The sequence below is a fragment of the Alligator sinensis genome, unplaced genomic scaffold (assembly GCF_000455745.1).
Source record: "Alligator sinensis unplaced genomic scaffold, ASM45574v1 scaffold115_1, whole genome shotgun sequence".
Classification (NCBI taxonomy): domain Eukaryota; kingdom Metazoa; phylum Chordata; order Crocodylia; family Alligatoridae; genus Alligator; species Alligator sinensis.
In genome coordinates this window covers 2360818-2377562 of record NW_005841895.1, presented here as the reverse complement: position 1 = coordinate 2377562, position 16745 = coordinate 2360818, and the positions used below count along the sequence as shown (strand labels likewise).

General features: G+C 40.3%; 1 long non-coding RNA gene across 2 annotated transcripts in view; it reads left to right on the top strand.

Moving 5' to 3' along the window:
- The window catches only part of LOC102376267, a 91311-nt gene extending 76174 nt beyond the window's left edge, over positions 1–15137 (top strand). The window contains exons 2-3 of one of the 2 annotated variants that reach the window (XR_001357574.2): positions 3300–3455; positions 15125–15137. This is a non-coding gene — a long non-coding RNA (uncharacterized LOC102376267). Of the gene's footprint in view, positions 1–3299; positions 3456–3664; positions 4035–15124 lie in introns of those variants that run through there. The other variant, XR_323176.3, reaches the window with a different exon arrangement.
- The last annotated feature ends 1608 nt before the right edge of the window (positions 15138–16745 follow it).

Genomic DNA, 16745 nt, shown 5'->3' with positions numbered 1-16745 from the left:
TCATCATCAGGCACGCAACCAATTTGTACTTGAAGGTGTATTATTTATGCCCATTGGAAGGATGAGATCTTTCACTAACAATATATGAATGACTTTCTCTCCCTTGTTAAGTACAGACAGTCAAAAAGCCCAAGGCTGAATGGATTCAGTCTTTGCAAGTTAGTCTAAACTACACAGATTAAACTGAAACAGAAGTGAACAGACATTTACATCTGATTTAGGAAATGCAGCCACAAGCCTGCAGTAGCTTAAACCAAAAGCCAGGGGACACTAGAGAATGGCTCCCTGGCTGCGTGTTCACTTCCTCTTCCTGCTGCCCCAAAGGTCTCTGAGATTTGCAGTCCAGAATTACAGCAGCAGGACTCTGTGGTGTTGCTCATTACTTCCTCTTCCTGCTTCCAGGTGCCTGTGGGATTTGTAGTCCACAGATGCAGCCAGCAGTAAGTTTGAATGGGGGAAGGGGTGTTTAACCCCCGTCTCTGGCCCCAGACCCCAGCCGGGGTTTGTGGGGCGGGGAGGGGGCAGTCCCCCCCATGGTAGACTGGACTGCATCCCCAGCTGGGCTGGTCAGCCAGGCCTCGCTACTTCAACTACAGAGCAGAGTGGTGGGGCCAGCCCTGCTTTCTGGAGCAGACAGCACAGCCCAGCCCAGGGATGGAAAGCGTGCTGGGATGTTGTGGGGCTGTGATTTAACTTGAACCAGGAAGCGGTCTGGGACAGAAGTTTCATAACCTGGCTTGACCCAAATCAGTTAAATCTGATACTGCATTCAACCAGATTTATCTTATACCAGTTTCAGCTATTTTGAAACTGGTTTATATGCAATGAACTTCTGTTCTGTTACAGGTTTAAACCAGTTTCTGATCACTTAAACTGCTTTATGTGTAATGTCTGTCCCTAGCCCCTATGTCCCTTAGTACCTTAATGACGTGAGAGACACTTATTGCATACTCATGTGGGTCTGTCCATTTCAAAGCCACGGAACAACTAAGCCCATTCTTTCACTGAACTAGTCCAGGTTTTGGCAGCAATAGAAGTAAATTATTCCTATCATCTTCCACAATTCAGAATGTGTATTTCCCAAGGACTTCTGGTGGCAAGTGACCTCTATTCTAGACTGGTGATCTGATGTTTACAAATGAACTTGGCTGCATCTAGAAAGAAATGTGAATTGAAAATGTGAGGGAACATTAAAGTATTACTCCTATTTACCCAATGGTTTTCTCAGTAGAAGAACACAGTATTTGATCTCTTCTAGTGGTTCCTTAATTTCTGTTTCAGTGTTGGTAGAAGACCAGATACATGAAACATTGGAAGTGTCATCATTGGGAGGATCAACAGAGAGCCATTATTAAGCAGCTTTCTCTGTATGACTGAGGAGGGAGGTTGCCTAGTTGTGCACTATCTTTTCAGAGTTGTGCCAGATGCAGCACATTGGGGATGTAAATATTTTTTTTCATATCTCAACCCCCAGTTGAAATGCACCCTCAAGTAATTCAGGATAGAGATGGTGGACAGGAAGTTGAGGTCTTTTGCCTGCCTGCATGCGTCCCATATCTGGGATAGATCATGAGATAAAATATCTGTTCCCTACATACTGCTGGGGAACAGCCTGGTGAGGAGATTTGACTCCTTCCATGCCTCTGATGCAGCTGGAAGAAGGAAGAGGTCACTGTTGAGGTCACTCAGCGCAGCATGCATCATAGAGCATTGGCGAGACCCTGCTCTTTTGTAACTCCTTTCTGTCCCCTGATGCCAACCTTCAGCAAGAAAGATGTAGGGTTTGAAAAGCTGCTACTTCTCACATACGGCTATATAATGTGATTAGCTAGCACACAAACATAAGAGGACATGATAAATTTCCTAACATCCTGCACTCCTGCTCCATCTAAGACAGTTTGGCCTCTCGTGTGGTGGAGAGAAATATTTTGATGACTAACAGAAGCCAGAGAGAGTCCTCAGGTTTTTCAGATTCAGAGTCATAAGTGGACTTCTCATTACCATCAGGAGGGGCAGCTTTGGTTTTCACAGAACACATCAAATTCTCACTTTGAGGTACTGAGATCATCATTCAACCCCAGAGTGTGTGGGTCTTCGTGTAACTGGGATTTGCTTTTGTAAAAATGTTATGTGGCATTATATGCATGGCTAATATGTGTTGAATTACATGCTGCTAACTACAGCTTGGGTGTCATCCAGTTCATTTCTAAACAGTAAAGATGATATTACCATCGGGGAGACAGCAATGATGATTCAAGATATTTTGGAGAAAAAGAGCAAATGGCACTTACAGGGGAGTAAAAAGGAGGGACTGGGATGTATTGTGGCAATATCTGGAGGCTACAGTTAAAGAGCTCCATATGTTCCTTGGTTTTGCTTGCAGCTCATCCTGTTAGGTGTGTTTTTGGGGGGGCGTCTATGTTACAGTTCATATGAATGTATGTGAGGCTTCCAAAAGTCACTGCCCACTCCACTTTGCTAGTCATTTGTGGGACTCATGAATGCATATACGCAAATTATCATGAACATGTACAACCCTAAACACAAAATCAGCTTGCTTACTCTTTACCATCGTGACTACAATTGTAGACATTGAAAGATACTTACTGTATTTTTCCTCACTCTTCAAACAATACACATGCTTCAAGTGAAATGGACTGAGTCAGAAGCTGCAAAACTGACTGGTCTATAGATTGAATCTGAACCTTTAAGATTTCCTTTCTTCTGAAGATTTCCTGGCACCCAGAATGAATTCTACTCTTCAGTTTCCTCTGTGCAAAAATGACGTTTATTTCCTACATATGGGGACTTCTTACCATCTTTAACTTTCCCTGGGCCGGATGAAGGATGCGTGAGCCTGGAAGCTTGCAGAAAAAGATCATTTTTTGCGTGTTCTTAGTTGGTCTAATAAAAGGTATCATCTCTGACCCAAGAGTTCTAGATTTTTGCACTAAATAACCCTAACATCGAGCAAAAAACCCAAAACTTTCTTTCTTTGGAGGGCCAGGACTTGAGAGCACAATGTATGGGAAGGGCGATGGATGATGTGAATTGTCTTTTCCACCTCCGACTTTTCATATCAACCTCCAGCCTTAAGAACCTCGTGGTCTTTGAAGCTATGCAGATACCTCACCTACCCTCCATGTTTCACTGCATCTAACGAATGAAAAGTGAACGGTATAAGAAGAGACTGTTCAAACCCTTGCCCAAAATATGGCAACAAAACACTTAGTTGGTGGAAAATTTGATGGAAGGGTTGCTCAGCCAGATTTTGAGTAGAAATGTCCCTCTTCCCTCAGGTTTTCTATGCAAGCCAATGAGAGAAGAGCGAGTGATGCAGGCAACCTAGAAAAGGGGAGGAGCTGAGCAAAGTACTTCCACATGGTCTCCGTTGCTATAGAAACCACTTCTTTTGTCTGCATGTGCAGCTGCTTCATTTATAATCCAGCTCTCAGGTAAGGCATCTTGTATCGTGACATTCTGAAAATAAATAAAAAAAGATGAAGGCAAATAAATTAACAAAGGCACGTACACAGGTAAAATCTAAGCATGCAAAATCGGGGGCTTTTCCCCTCTTGCAAGGTACACCGATGTACTCACCCTGCTGCATATTTGTATATATAAACTTGTTGTGGAATGTAACTATAATATCTTTGACTTCCAGCTGAGCTCCTACAATCCAGGTCACAATCATTTGAATAATACAGTCTCCTTGCAAGGCTCAGACCAAAAGAAAAAAAACTATTTATTTTGTATGAACAATTGAATTTCCTGATGGTTTTGTCAGGAAGAGCTTTATAGTTGCTCCTTTTTTTTTTCTCCCCCTCTTCTTTACCAATGTGACTAAAAATATGAATGTAGAGCTTTCATGTACTGTCTTTGATGGACCACTTCTTTTTCTGTTTGTCTGATGATATCTACTGTGATTGTCATAAAGGAACTACAGTTGCTAGTTTGTGAAATGCCAAATAATCCCCTAAATTTACACATTAAAACAAAATCCCATTATGGCTTTAGTGGAAAGGGTGCTAGAGGAGCCCAAACAGATAAACTTGCTGGCTTGTAATCACTCTTTAATTTGAGGTAGATATCACAGGTGGTATTCCCCACCCTACTATTGAAGCAAAATCATATTGTAACTTCAAAAAAATGGGGAAAAAATAATAGCTATTTACACGAATAGCAATCATCTGCATTTCTATATTGACCCTATCTTGAACAGGAAGACATGAACTGTCAACTTTAATGCTTCAGGGTGTAAGAAAAGTTCCAGCTGGTAGCAGAAAGAAATTTCTCCCTTTGGATAGTTGTGGAATTAGGTATGTTATGAGGGTTGTCCATTCATTTCTGGAACTTCAGCTATTAGCCAGTGTCAATAAAATATGTTTTTCATAAACCGTGGTCACTCATCGAAAGAAGTATAATATGTTTCTAGCATTTTTAGGAATAATAAATCCAAAAAAAAATCTGCAGCAATAACATTACCTCGCTAACAACAGTGAACACATTTAAAGACTTGGATATGAATATCCAAATGTCAGACCAAGCCTGGGATAATATTTACAACAACAGTTTAAAAAAAAATCACCTGATGATTAAGGTCTTCTCTAACAACAAAACTGTATTGCACATTTCCTGGGCTGGGAGCAGAATTTACCCTGCCAGTATTTTGAATAATGATAAAGGGATGGTGATGTAATATATATTCTGGAACACTTTGTCCACATGTTATCGGAATGCCCACAATGTAAGAGTTATGGGAAATATATCATCATCCCTAGACTAGAGTTTATGCAGAATATTACTCTGCCATGGGATCCCTTTATCTACATTCTAGATAGCCTGACAATGACTCCCCAAATGCTTCAAGCCAATTTAAAAAAGGATAGTAAGAGCTCTCTAATAGCCAAAGTTATTACTACTAAAGTGTAAATCAATGCTGTGTACATTCCAAGAAGGAAGTGTGGGTCTGAGTGAGCTTCATCTTAATGGAAAAAGTGTTTTAGATGTATTCTCCTTGTGTGGGGCCAGATTTTACACACATGGTGGCAGTCTGCATTCAGATGTACCTGTGTCTCCCCTGTTGACTTCAATGCACGGTTAGTAATATCTGACATATGACTTAGACTGCTTGCCTTCTGCAGTTGCATATGCCCAGTTATATTCTGCTATTATGAATTGGCCTTATTAGTTTCAGCAGTTTAGTTTTAGCTGATGTAGTAGGTTGCATAGAGAGCAAATGCGTAAGGAACTAGTAGGGAAAAGAATAGGGGTATCTACCTCATCTGTAGCCCCTTTCTGGCCCCATGCCAATATCTGTTTCAGGGAGTCTCCAACCATGGGTAGGTAGTCCCTGCAAGCACCATGCCCGTATCTCCTCCCAGCCACCTTGTATCCAGATACAACACTTCCACTAGCAGGTAGTAGATGCCCCTATACTGCTTAAAGGTATTCTGAACTAGAAAAATAGAATCAGGTATGGTAGTCATTGCCCACCCTTCTGCCAGACTAGACTTCGAGAGATTATCAGTGGGAGTCTAGTTCTTGATATGAACCTCAAATCTTTGGCACATCCCTAATTATCCAGAGTTGATATGGCATTGAAGAAGGCTGGAAATTGGTTTGGTTTCTTTCGTTATTAATAATATAAAGAAGTGCTAAAATAATCTGACCCCTGCCCCTGTCATGAGCCATGTCACTTTTTACTGAGGTGACTGGCACCAGCTATAGGCTCATAAATGCCGGTTATAATTCAAACTATTATTTTCTAATAAAGTCAGTTTATTTGTGGTGAAAAGCAAAAAGCGTGGTGAATCTCTGTAAAATGTGGGTTTAAAAGGTTGGGCTCTGCTCTTTGAGGTTGCCATGAACAATACAGCTTCAGGTATATTAAATGAGAGGTTAACCAAAATTTGCAGATAGACAGATTCCCCAAATTACTAGTAACTTTTGAAAATGTAGATCAAATGCCACAATAAAATAAGAAGCAGAAGCAACAGCAGAGTTGTTTCTAGAGGCAATCACAGTCTGGTTAGAGATGTTGATTTGTTGTTGAGTTTGGGCGGACGAAGTTTCTAAGAGTCTGGCTAGGGTTTTTTTATTTACTTGTGACAATAGGAAAATGGGCATGAGATCAAAAGGTCATATATCATCCGAAGCATCAGTGTTTGTCATGGCTGGACAATTGTTCCTCTTTTACCCTGGGTGGGTTTCTGTTTCGTAAGATGGACTCAAATCACAGCTGTTGCTGCTAGAGGGTGTATATCACACCCATGGGGCAGCTGATCTCTATTAGCAGCTCATTCATAGGAGGACAGCTTTAAACTTTGGTCAGGAGTCCCAAGAAATGGAAACTAGAAACCGTATAAGGTCATCTCTCAAGTGCAATGACTCCCCGTGCTTCTGGAACCGGCCCTGGCCTTCTGGAGAGAGCCAGTGAGCAGCTTGTGGTTACATCTGCTCTGTGATGACTTTGTCAGTGACACTCAGAAATGTCTGGTATTAACCACCACCTGTGAGAGGATACAGGATTAGATGGACAACTGCTCTGATCCAGGATGACAGTTCCCATGTTTCTGTGAATTCGGCCCATTATCCTTCTGCTCGGCTTCATTTGTTCAAGGTGATCAAACAAGATTCCTGTTCCATGCATATTTGCGCTGTTGTAACCCCACTGCTTATTGCCTTGCCCACTGTTATCAGCAGCTATTACCCCAGAACCATATAGGATGGAGGAGCCTGGAAGCTGCAAGTTAATGAAGAATATAGAGATCACTCCTACTCACTTTGCAAGGGATCGGGATCCAGGCCAGAAAATGTTACAGTGGAAGATTGTTGCCAAGTGCCAGAAAAGCCACATAGGCTAATACATTGTGCAGCTTTATTGCCCTTGTTGTTAGTCTTACAATCTTAGTCATTTTCCTGCCCTGTAATCTTGTACCAATGTCCTTTAAAATTCCAAAACATTCTATTTAAAAGCATTTCCATTCTGTATGATTAGCAGCTATTGTGAGCGATCTCTATTAAGGACTTGCAGCTCAATTTCAAATATTTTTGTGGTGCTTTTGGTGGGCCATGCTGGAATAAATTAAGTCTATTTTTCCCCTGATTGCCTTACTGGACCTCTTTGTAACTTCACCTTGTATTCCTTTTCTGTTCAATACTTTTCAAAGTACTGAGAGTTTAAAGAGGTACAATAAATCCCAGATCAGTTTTTAATGACCATGGTAAGCCTGCTTGTAATATGTCAGTAAGCTGAGCCTAAAAGCCAATGGGGAATAGGCCATTTCTGCCTTAGTAATTGCCTCCACAGAAAGATTTATAATGTCATTATCTGAATCTACAAGAAATAACTCATAGAGCTGAAATACCCTAAAAAAATATTACAATTCTCTTAAAATCTAGTCATTCATAAATGCTAAATCATAAAACTTTTCTCAAGATGTTTTATGTTAAAAATAAAACCCAGTAAAAATATAAATGTACTTTTCTTAATCAGATTCTTCATTCTTTATGTATCTGTTTTCAATGCTGTAGTTTGTTGGGCAGAAGAATGGTGCAGCGAACTGCTCAGATCTAGCACTGTGCTGTTGAAAGCACAAATGAGGACTGAAAAACCACAGAGAGGAAGAACATTCCCAGTCATTTTTCTTTATCTGTGTATGATTCCAGGGGGGAAGAGGGTTAGTTAGCACTGCAATAAAATTAATTTTAGCAATAAAAATCACTTCCCCCCCATCCCCCATTTTCCTATGAAAAACCACAGTAAACGTCCTGATAAATGTACTGCAGTACTGTTTAAGCCATTTCATCCAGCTTCCTTTGCCCTTAGCATTCCCCAATCAGAAGATATCATTCATTTCTTTCAAAAAAGCAGGAAATGTACTCTTCAATTTGTCTGGTGTTTAATAACGTGCTAGAATTGCCATAGCTACCTTCATCTTCTGATGCTTTAATACAGTGCAAGATTTATACTAATTTCAGCTACACTATATTCTTCAGAATAGAAAACTATTACACTTAAAAGGCCATTCTTGATGTATTTTTCATATATTTTTAAATAGTAAGCTCCTAGAAATTTGAATGTGAAATCCACTTTGCTAAAGAGAGAGGGGTTTTTTTTCTCCCTCCATCTTGTGTGCATGGTCTGTTGTTGTAAGGATGCTCATTAGCCCTGAGTTTCTAGAAGTCTTTATTTGTTTCTTTTTATTTCAGTATTATAGAAATCTGGCCCTTAATGAAGTGCTGTTGTTCAAAATACATACAAGGAACAATAATATTGAAGACTCTCTGGCACTGGTTTTTTTAAGTTAACTGGCTCCCTGGCCATCATGTCAAATGGAAAGCTTCTCACTGGCTCCAGTAGGCTCTGGATGACCCTTTGTGCATCATAACCATGTTCTGTTGTTCCTGTCTCTTCGAGTTGGTCTGTCGGGCTTCTGCAGAGCTCGTGGCAGCAGCATCCAGCTTTCTGATTTCCTCCCCACTCCTGTTCAGTGTGCACCAAACCTGGAAATGGAGCGATGAAGCTGCTCTGAGGACACCTCCTACTCCCACTATACCTGAGATCTGTCCCCAGAGTGGCAGTGGCAGTAGGCACCCATCATGACTTCATCCCTGGGGTTGATTTGAGAGCGGTGTTCCCAAGGGTGCTTCGTAAGGGGGATGGATATGCCCTTAAGGTCCAATCCTGCTGTCATTTACTTCAGTGAGTTGATTGACCTGATATCAACAGTGGCCTTGGACTGGAAGATATTGAAGCTAACACCCTACTGAAATCCCAGTTCCACTGGACTGAATAAGAGCCTTGCCATTGACTTCAGAAGGAAGATCAAGATTTCTCCCCAGATCTTATACAACTCAGAATATAGTCGGCTCTCAGTAAATAATAAATAATTATTTATTCATTATTATTGAGCATTACAAACTTTTAAGTTCTTTACTTCAAAGAAATTGGCTCCAGACAATGGAAGTTAGCTCCCATTCTGGGCACTCAGGCCTTTGGCAATGTCCCCCGAGCCTAATGTATCTGTGCAAAGAATATTGAAAAGTTTTTATTTCCTGAGTTTCATGATGATCTACAAATAAAGATGCACATCTGGATGTGTATACAATTTCTATCTGCATTAGTGGGAGCTGTGCATGTGCACAGAGAGGAAAATACCTGTTAATATACTCTTTATTTATCTCAACTCTGAGCTTAATAGCTGGACTTTGAAACCTTCAGAGGATTTTCCCTGATTCCCGAAGCAGTGTGATGTGCACTTTTCAATACAGAGCTATACCAAGAAGCCTAATGATTTTAGGAAACTAATGGAATTGAAATTTTGGAGCTGGCTGTCTGAAAATGATGTTTAAAGGCAAAGAAAACAACACGTCTTCTTTTATGAAAGCCTATTTCCCTTAAAAGCTGCTGTGCACTGAGTGGAGTCAGATTTATAATTTGAAGTAAACTTGATGCATTGTTGATCATTAGCTTTTAAAGCCTAATCTGGATTGAGATCAGAGCATAGCAACAAAAATAAAAATCCTTCCAGTGAACCTAAAACCCTGTGAAGGAATTGCAGTCAATGCAAGATGACAGAATAGAGTGAGCCATCTTGGGTCACAGCCTTAAATGGAGGTACAAATTTGCTTTCATCAGGATTGTTGATAATAGGATTGAAGTCAAGAGAACCTAAACCACACAGTGAGGGATGAAAGAATATCAAAATATCCTATTGCTCCTTCTGCTAGAAAAACCCATCCTGTAAGATCAGGGCTAAATAACAAATTGAGGTTGGCCAGGATTAGTCTCTGGTTATTCACTTTGTGCCATGCGTTTTCACTATTATATGTAGCAAATGTTTGCTGACAGGCTAACTAGGAATAATAGAAGGATAAAAGGCTATGGTGACATACTAAGTGTTACAATTGTTATTCCTGTCCTCTAAATGTGGTTTACCTTTGATGGTGACAGAGGTGACTAGACTAGGAGCCTGGGCAACTAGGGAGATGAGCAGTTTCAGGCTATACATGTTACAAAAATACCAGTAGCTAAATACCAAGGCCACAGTCCTGCAAAAATACCCACCTACATGAAGTCCCATTGAAGTTAATGAGACACTACATGTGTGAAAGAGTCTGTGTGGACTTATCTTTTTGCAGCATAGGAGCATGAATTATGAAGACCAGCATATTGGCTATGTTTGTTCTTTTTCCTCTTGTGATAATGTCCATTGATTAGCTGACTGTTTCATCTTTCTTATATAAAACAGACATGTCCACCACTAAACAAGATTATGTGGAACGATTTTACCTTTGAAAGGGATTAATAACAGCTTTCTACATCACGGCATATCTCTCACTCTCTCTTGCCATGCAAATCTGGACCTGATCCTGAAACCAGCTCCACGTACACAGGACTTTGCACCCATAAGAAGTGATTTGTATGCAGGGAGCCACAGATTATTGTCTCCCGCTTCATTTTGGTACAGCAAATGAGATAGATCTTATCACATACTATGGCACCATCCAAGAACTGACCCACTGCCATACTAAAAAGCCCTCAGGAAGAATGGCAGTTCACCAGGCCACAGTATGAGCAAGAAAACCATGCACGTTTTAACATGATGATGATAATGGTTTTTAAGGGATAAGACAACCTTTCAAGTAAAAACAATTTTTTAATCCCCCAACCTCTCCCCACAAATACAAGGAATAAATTAGGAAATTGCATCACTTGGTGTTTTGAGGAAGTGAATTTGTCTTTATGGCTGGGGTAATTACTGGTGAGAAATCTCTTGATGAGAGATCCTTGAGTAGTGGAAAATGGACCCGAAGAACTAATAAAAACACAGTCAATTGCTGTTGGATTTATCTGAAGAGGATGTTTCCAGAAGGGAGACAACTAGGAAAAATTATGATGCTTGTAGCATATATTCAAGCTTAGAAAGAAAGCTAAAGTGAGAGACATTAGGAGGGACAAAGCAGGTGGTATAGTGGGTGCAGGGAGTGTGTTCATAATCCTTCTTTCATTTTATTTCATTTTATAAAGAGTTAGCAATTCTATTTTATGCTTATGTTCTCTAGTGAAAATGGCTGTTGAAACGTGTAAGAGACTGTTTTTAATTTAGCTTAAGCTTAATTGATATTTGGAAAATACAGATTTTTTTTTAATGCAGATGAAGGGCTATATTTTTAATCAACCCTCCAATTTTACATGCCTCCTTTTGCATTCACAGTTGACTGCTCCCACAAAACTGAGCTTGGATAAATGGTTCTGATTTTGGCCCATGTGTAACATGCTAATGAAATACAAGCATATGGGTCAAGATAAAAAATATGTACATTTAATAGGAGAATTCAGAGAACAGAAAACTCAGAATATACCAAGACAGCACAGTGAGTGAATCTGTCATACACATAAATCAGCCACACTCTCTCTGCATTTCTAATTGTCTCCCTAAAAAGGTTTTAGTCAACCCCTTAAAATGATGATCATACAAATGCATTTTTCTGTCGCCTGTTTGCTTTTAGTTATGCAAATTTGTTCAAGAGCAATGATGTACTTGAAATGCTCTAAAAATTTTTAAAACCTACACGTATTTGTGAGAGAATGTAAAAAGTTAATGCACACCAATCGCGTTTGGGATTGTACTAATTTCAGGGGTCCTTAAATAACGCAATCTTTCCCTTGAAATGGAGAGCAGGGCAAAATCTTTTCTTAAGAGATACTTGTAAGTGCTACTTTATAGTCTTTGTTAATGCATTTTCTGTTAGGTTGCTGTGTCTGTGGTGGGAAATCGTTCTGCATGGGACTGCAAAGGCATATATTAGTTGTTTTAGTGCAGTCAATATATTTAAGTCCCCCCCCGCCCCCCTTTTTACATTAGGATTTCATTTATTTTTATATCCTCCTCTATTGGTGGGTTAGCACTTAGGGTCAGAGAAGGCATGATAAAAAGGGCCACCAACGTTTGCTGTTTTAATGTTGATTTCGAAAGCGACATAAGTCACCAACTCCAACAATGACTGGAAATTGTTAGCATCGGATGATCAGTTTTCTGGCCTGTGTGTGAAAGGTCTCAGGGTAATTTGAATGCAAGGTACTGAACCTGGGAATCTAGATACACGGTTTCTCAAGCTGGATGAAAAATGCCAGTTGTTTTTCTGGAAAAAGTCCTGTAAACACATGGTTTTCTAAACTAATTTCAGTAAAAAAAGTTGGAATTTTTTTACCAAAATTCATAGTCCACCAATATTAACTGTTCTTTAATTAAAACATTAATAGTTTTACAGACATTTTTCTTTATTCTTTTTTTTTTTTTTAACCAAAGACCTAGGAAAATTGGAGTAAAAACAACTTTAAAATGTTGGGTTTTTTCCCTTGAAAAGACATTCTCTTGGTTGTTGAAAAATATTTCAACCTACTGCACCAGTTTCTACTCCAGTTCTAAAATTAGCATGGTATATGATATCTGGACAGGTCACTTCATCACTGCATTTTGTGTTGTCTAGTTAGAGTAAAGGCCCAAATTTGTAAGGGTCTCTAGTAGGGCTGTGTGAAGCTTCAGTCCCTGATTCCATTTGGTGGACATTCGGCCCAATTTGGTGGCCAAATCTCCGAATCTGAATCAAATCAGAGGACACTTCAATCTCTCCAAATTGAATCGGAACCCTCCGAATCAATCTGGAGAGATTCGGTGATTTGGACATAGAGGTAGCTTTAAGTGTTTTTTCTACCTTGAAGTACCAGGTGGTAGCAGGTGGCTTGTGAGTGCTGTGATGCTGGAGCGCATGGAGCATCCCATGGTGGCGCGGGGGCTCCCCAATGCACTCAGCAGCAGACCCAGAAGTGGACCAGAAGCACATCCAGTCCACTTATGGGTTCACCACCAAGCAGATGGATGCCCTCTCTCCCCCACCTGGGATGCTCCATCCACCCCAGCATTGCAGCATTCATGAGCCACGCTGGTACCTCGAGGTATGTAGAAAAAACTTTTAAAGCTGTGTCTATGTTGTTATGGGCACCTTGGAAGGGACCCCAGAACTTGGCATGATGAACGGGGAGCTGTCCAAATCAGCTAGTAGGAAACCTTGAGGACAAAGTTGTGTCTTAAATCTCCATTTGTGGACTTAAGTAATTTAATGTTATCGGGAGAGATCTCTCTAAGGTCCCCTCTACACATTATGTGTATTATGCAATTACCTAGTTAACTGCACAATTAATTTAGACTGGCTACACGTGCAAATTAACTATCATGCCTTTAAAAAGTCCAACCAAGCTATAAAGTTAGAGGTAGAAAATGTGTAATAACTTTATATCTGTTTTTTGGCCACCTTTAATATGAACATGTAGCCCCTGAAGCTGGGAGTCCCATCAGCTGATGAGGCTCCCAGCCATGGCAGCCCATGGAGATCTGATCACCTGTGGGAGCTTGCTACTGGTAGGCTGGTGCAGAGGTCAATCCTTTCTTGATGATGTGGTGCCCTGGTGTTATACAAGAGCACTCATTTTGTTGGGGCAAGGAAACCCTGGATTCACTTTCTGCCTGTATCTGAAAGGATACAAACATACCTTTCTCACCTTCCAGAGGACTGCCCTAACCACATGCTATATAGACTGTTATACAGAAGAAAAGAACTAGTCCTCTTCTGTTGAAGCTGTTCTCCTTGAGATGGAGCAATTAAAGATTCATTGGGCATGAGGAGGAGAGAAAAGGAACGTGACTATCCAGTCTAGTAGTTTAGGCAGTAACCTAGAAGGAAGACTTGATTTCCAGTTCCTGCTCCAAGTACCATTTATGTATTTCACATTAAAAAGTCATTGATTAAAATGCATGAACAGTCCTTGGAGCAGAGACTGAAGAGTTACACTCATCCTTTCTCTCTGGCCCAAAGAATCTTTAAATATTCCGTGCAAAATGGAAGATATTCAGTAGTGTTGGTTAAGAGAGTCCTAAACTCCCAATTAATCTATAGTTCAGTAGTTACAGTATTCACACAGGAGATGGGAGACATAAATTTGAATCCTCTCAGGAATTAAATTCATACCACTGGTTTTAGTACGGATTCAAATTAATAGTAAAGGGTATGGACAAGTCTTCTTCTCCAGCCTTGACCTGAAGGGAAGTGGTTCCCACTGCCACATATGTGTGTGTAGCCCCATTTACTAGGTATGAGGTGGTTGCCTTTATAGTATGTCTTATAAAATGTCACCCATCAGGTGGCATAATCTTTTTAATTCAATAAAAACTGCTTTAATTGTGAATGAGCATCCATGCAGAGATTTAACTAATTCCCCCTAAAAAAGTTAATTCACATTCATTTTTCCCAAGTTAGGGCAGATGGACGCAAGCAGAATTCAGCCAGCCAGCAAACATTCACATGAAAAAAAGAGAATATCACAGCATGATTTTAGCCACAATAGGACATGTCATTATCATATTTTCCTGAGCATGGATACGTTTAGGTTAGAAATGAGACCTATGGTCACTCTTTTAGGCTGGTTTTGCACAGTTCTGACTTCCATGGAATCAGAGCAATTAAGACTAATGCAACATCGTAGTCAAATTAGGCGCAGAAACTCAGCCCTGAAGGGTTAAGGCCATATTCAATAAGGAAATGAAGGGTCCTTGCATTGCCTGGCTTCTGTTGTACTTTTGCTTTGGTTTAATGAGGACTTCAGTTCATCTGGCAACTTCCACAAACACTAAATCAACACAAAAAGTGAGTAGAAGGATGTGAAAATTAAAGCTGTGAATGATACAGTAATTTTCCAGAACCTTGCACTGCCTTAATCCACAACAGAAGTTGTGTGGCTGTCTGTGCATGGTATCTGGCTCATAGTTTGCTGGCCCATTTAAGCTGGGTGACCTAACATTCAGGAGGTGCCTTTTGCAAAGTGGTGTCCTGAGTACTCTGATTTACAGCAGTGTGGAGATGATAAAAAAATCACCCATTATAAAAGTATCTTTTATTATAATTTTGGTATAGTTAGTAGGTATCACCTTAGAAGTGATGTATGGGCCTTGGCTCTTCTCCCAAGTTGTCAGATCACAGATGCTGGCTGGTAGATTTGTACTGGATTAAAAGAGGCTTTACACAGCTCTACAGTCTCTCTCTCTCTCTCTCTCTCTCATAGACGCACACACCACAAGTAAGGAAAGCAGTAGATTCCAGAGAAAAGGGGAGGAACAGAAAACCTGGATTTCACTCTAAACTGTTGACTCACTGTATGATCTTGACCAAGTTATTTCACTTCTCTCTGTTTTGCTATGGCTGTAATAACTAACATTCACTTTCTATAAGATATTATAGGATCTCTTTCTGGAAAGCACTGTACAAGGGCTAGGCAGTTGGTAATCACATGCTTTGATTCATCAGACATTATGAGCCTTTTTATTATCCTGAAACTTGTCCACACAGCAGTGCCTACAGAAGAGACTACAAGTTAGTTCAGATTCTCCTCCATCTATCACTGATGCAGAGATAGATGGCCTACAAATATACATATATGTAGGCCAAATATATATATGTCCGTCCCAGGCTTTGGCTCTTTCAGGGCACCTATACGTGTGCTCTGTCACGTTCTGATTAGAACGCATCAGAGCAGACTTGATTAATCGAGCCAGCTAGAGCATCTAATCAGAAACCTCCAGCATCTTGTGTATTCAGCATCCCTGTATTTCAAAATGGTGGTGGAGGTGCTTTAACTAAAGCTTGTCAAATGAGCTTTAGTTAAAGCACCCCTGCCACCATTTTGAAATGTAGGACACTGAATACACAAGAGCCTGCAGGCGTTTTAATTAGAGCGACTCCCAAGAGCCGCTCTAATTAAAACGCCTTCCCCACCCCTACCTTGGAGCACATGTAAAAATGCCCTTTGATGCCTGGTTGTAGACCAGTGTTTTCTAAATTATAGGTCATCTTCATCATTCCATGAGTGGCTGCCTTTCTGCCTCTGGTTCACCAGTAGCATGTTTGTAGGAAGCTTGCCACTGAGTTGTTGCTTGTTTGGAGTAAAAATGATCACTATGGAAGAAGCTGATACTTTCAAATGGCATGCAAGTGAAGTCTGCAGTATATACAGCCATATTTGGCTTCCAGCAAACCTGGTCCCTGTGTAGTATACTATAAAAGATAAACCAGACAGACCACCAAAATAGTCTGATTCATTGTGGGATAGTAGCATGACAGCTGCTTGAACCATTAGGGGATATTGTATATGTGATTCCATTCCATGTTGTCACTACACTGGTGGGAACTGGAGTGGATGAGGTGGTTAGACTTATTTGAGGCAAGTCTGATTCAGATTGACTAGAAGTTATTGGAAGCATTTTTGCCTGGTCTTTACAAGCAATCTAGAAGGAGCAACAAATTAGTCGTGCACATTTCACTAGCACAGACAAGAGCTAAGGACAGCTAAGAGGAGAGAAGCAAGTTTATATGATAAGTGGGTTTGAATCTGGGTACTGGAAAAGGTCTTGTATCAAGAAACATCTTTAAATAAACGGCTTTGTAACAGAATCAATGCTTTTAACTCTTCTCTTTGGACTTGAAGGCTGCAGCCAACCCTACAACACTGTCTTTAAGTAAGATGCTGCTTTTCTAGCAGAACAAAAGGACCATTAATGACACCAATTAACCAGTGTAATTCTCATTTACACCTCTTTATTACCTTCCACATACAGTATGCAATACATTATACATCCCATTAATTGTTAACATACACGCAAGTCAAGAGCTTTTATTATAGTGGGTCA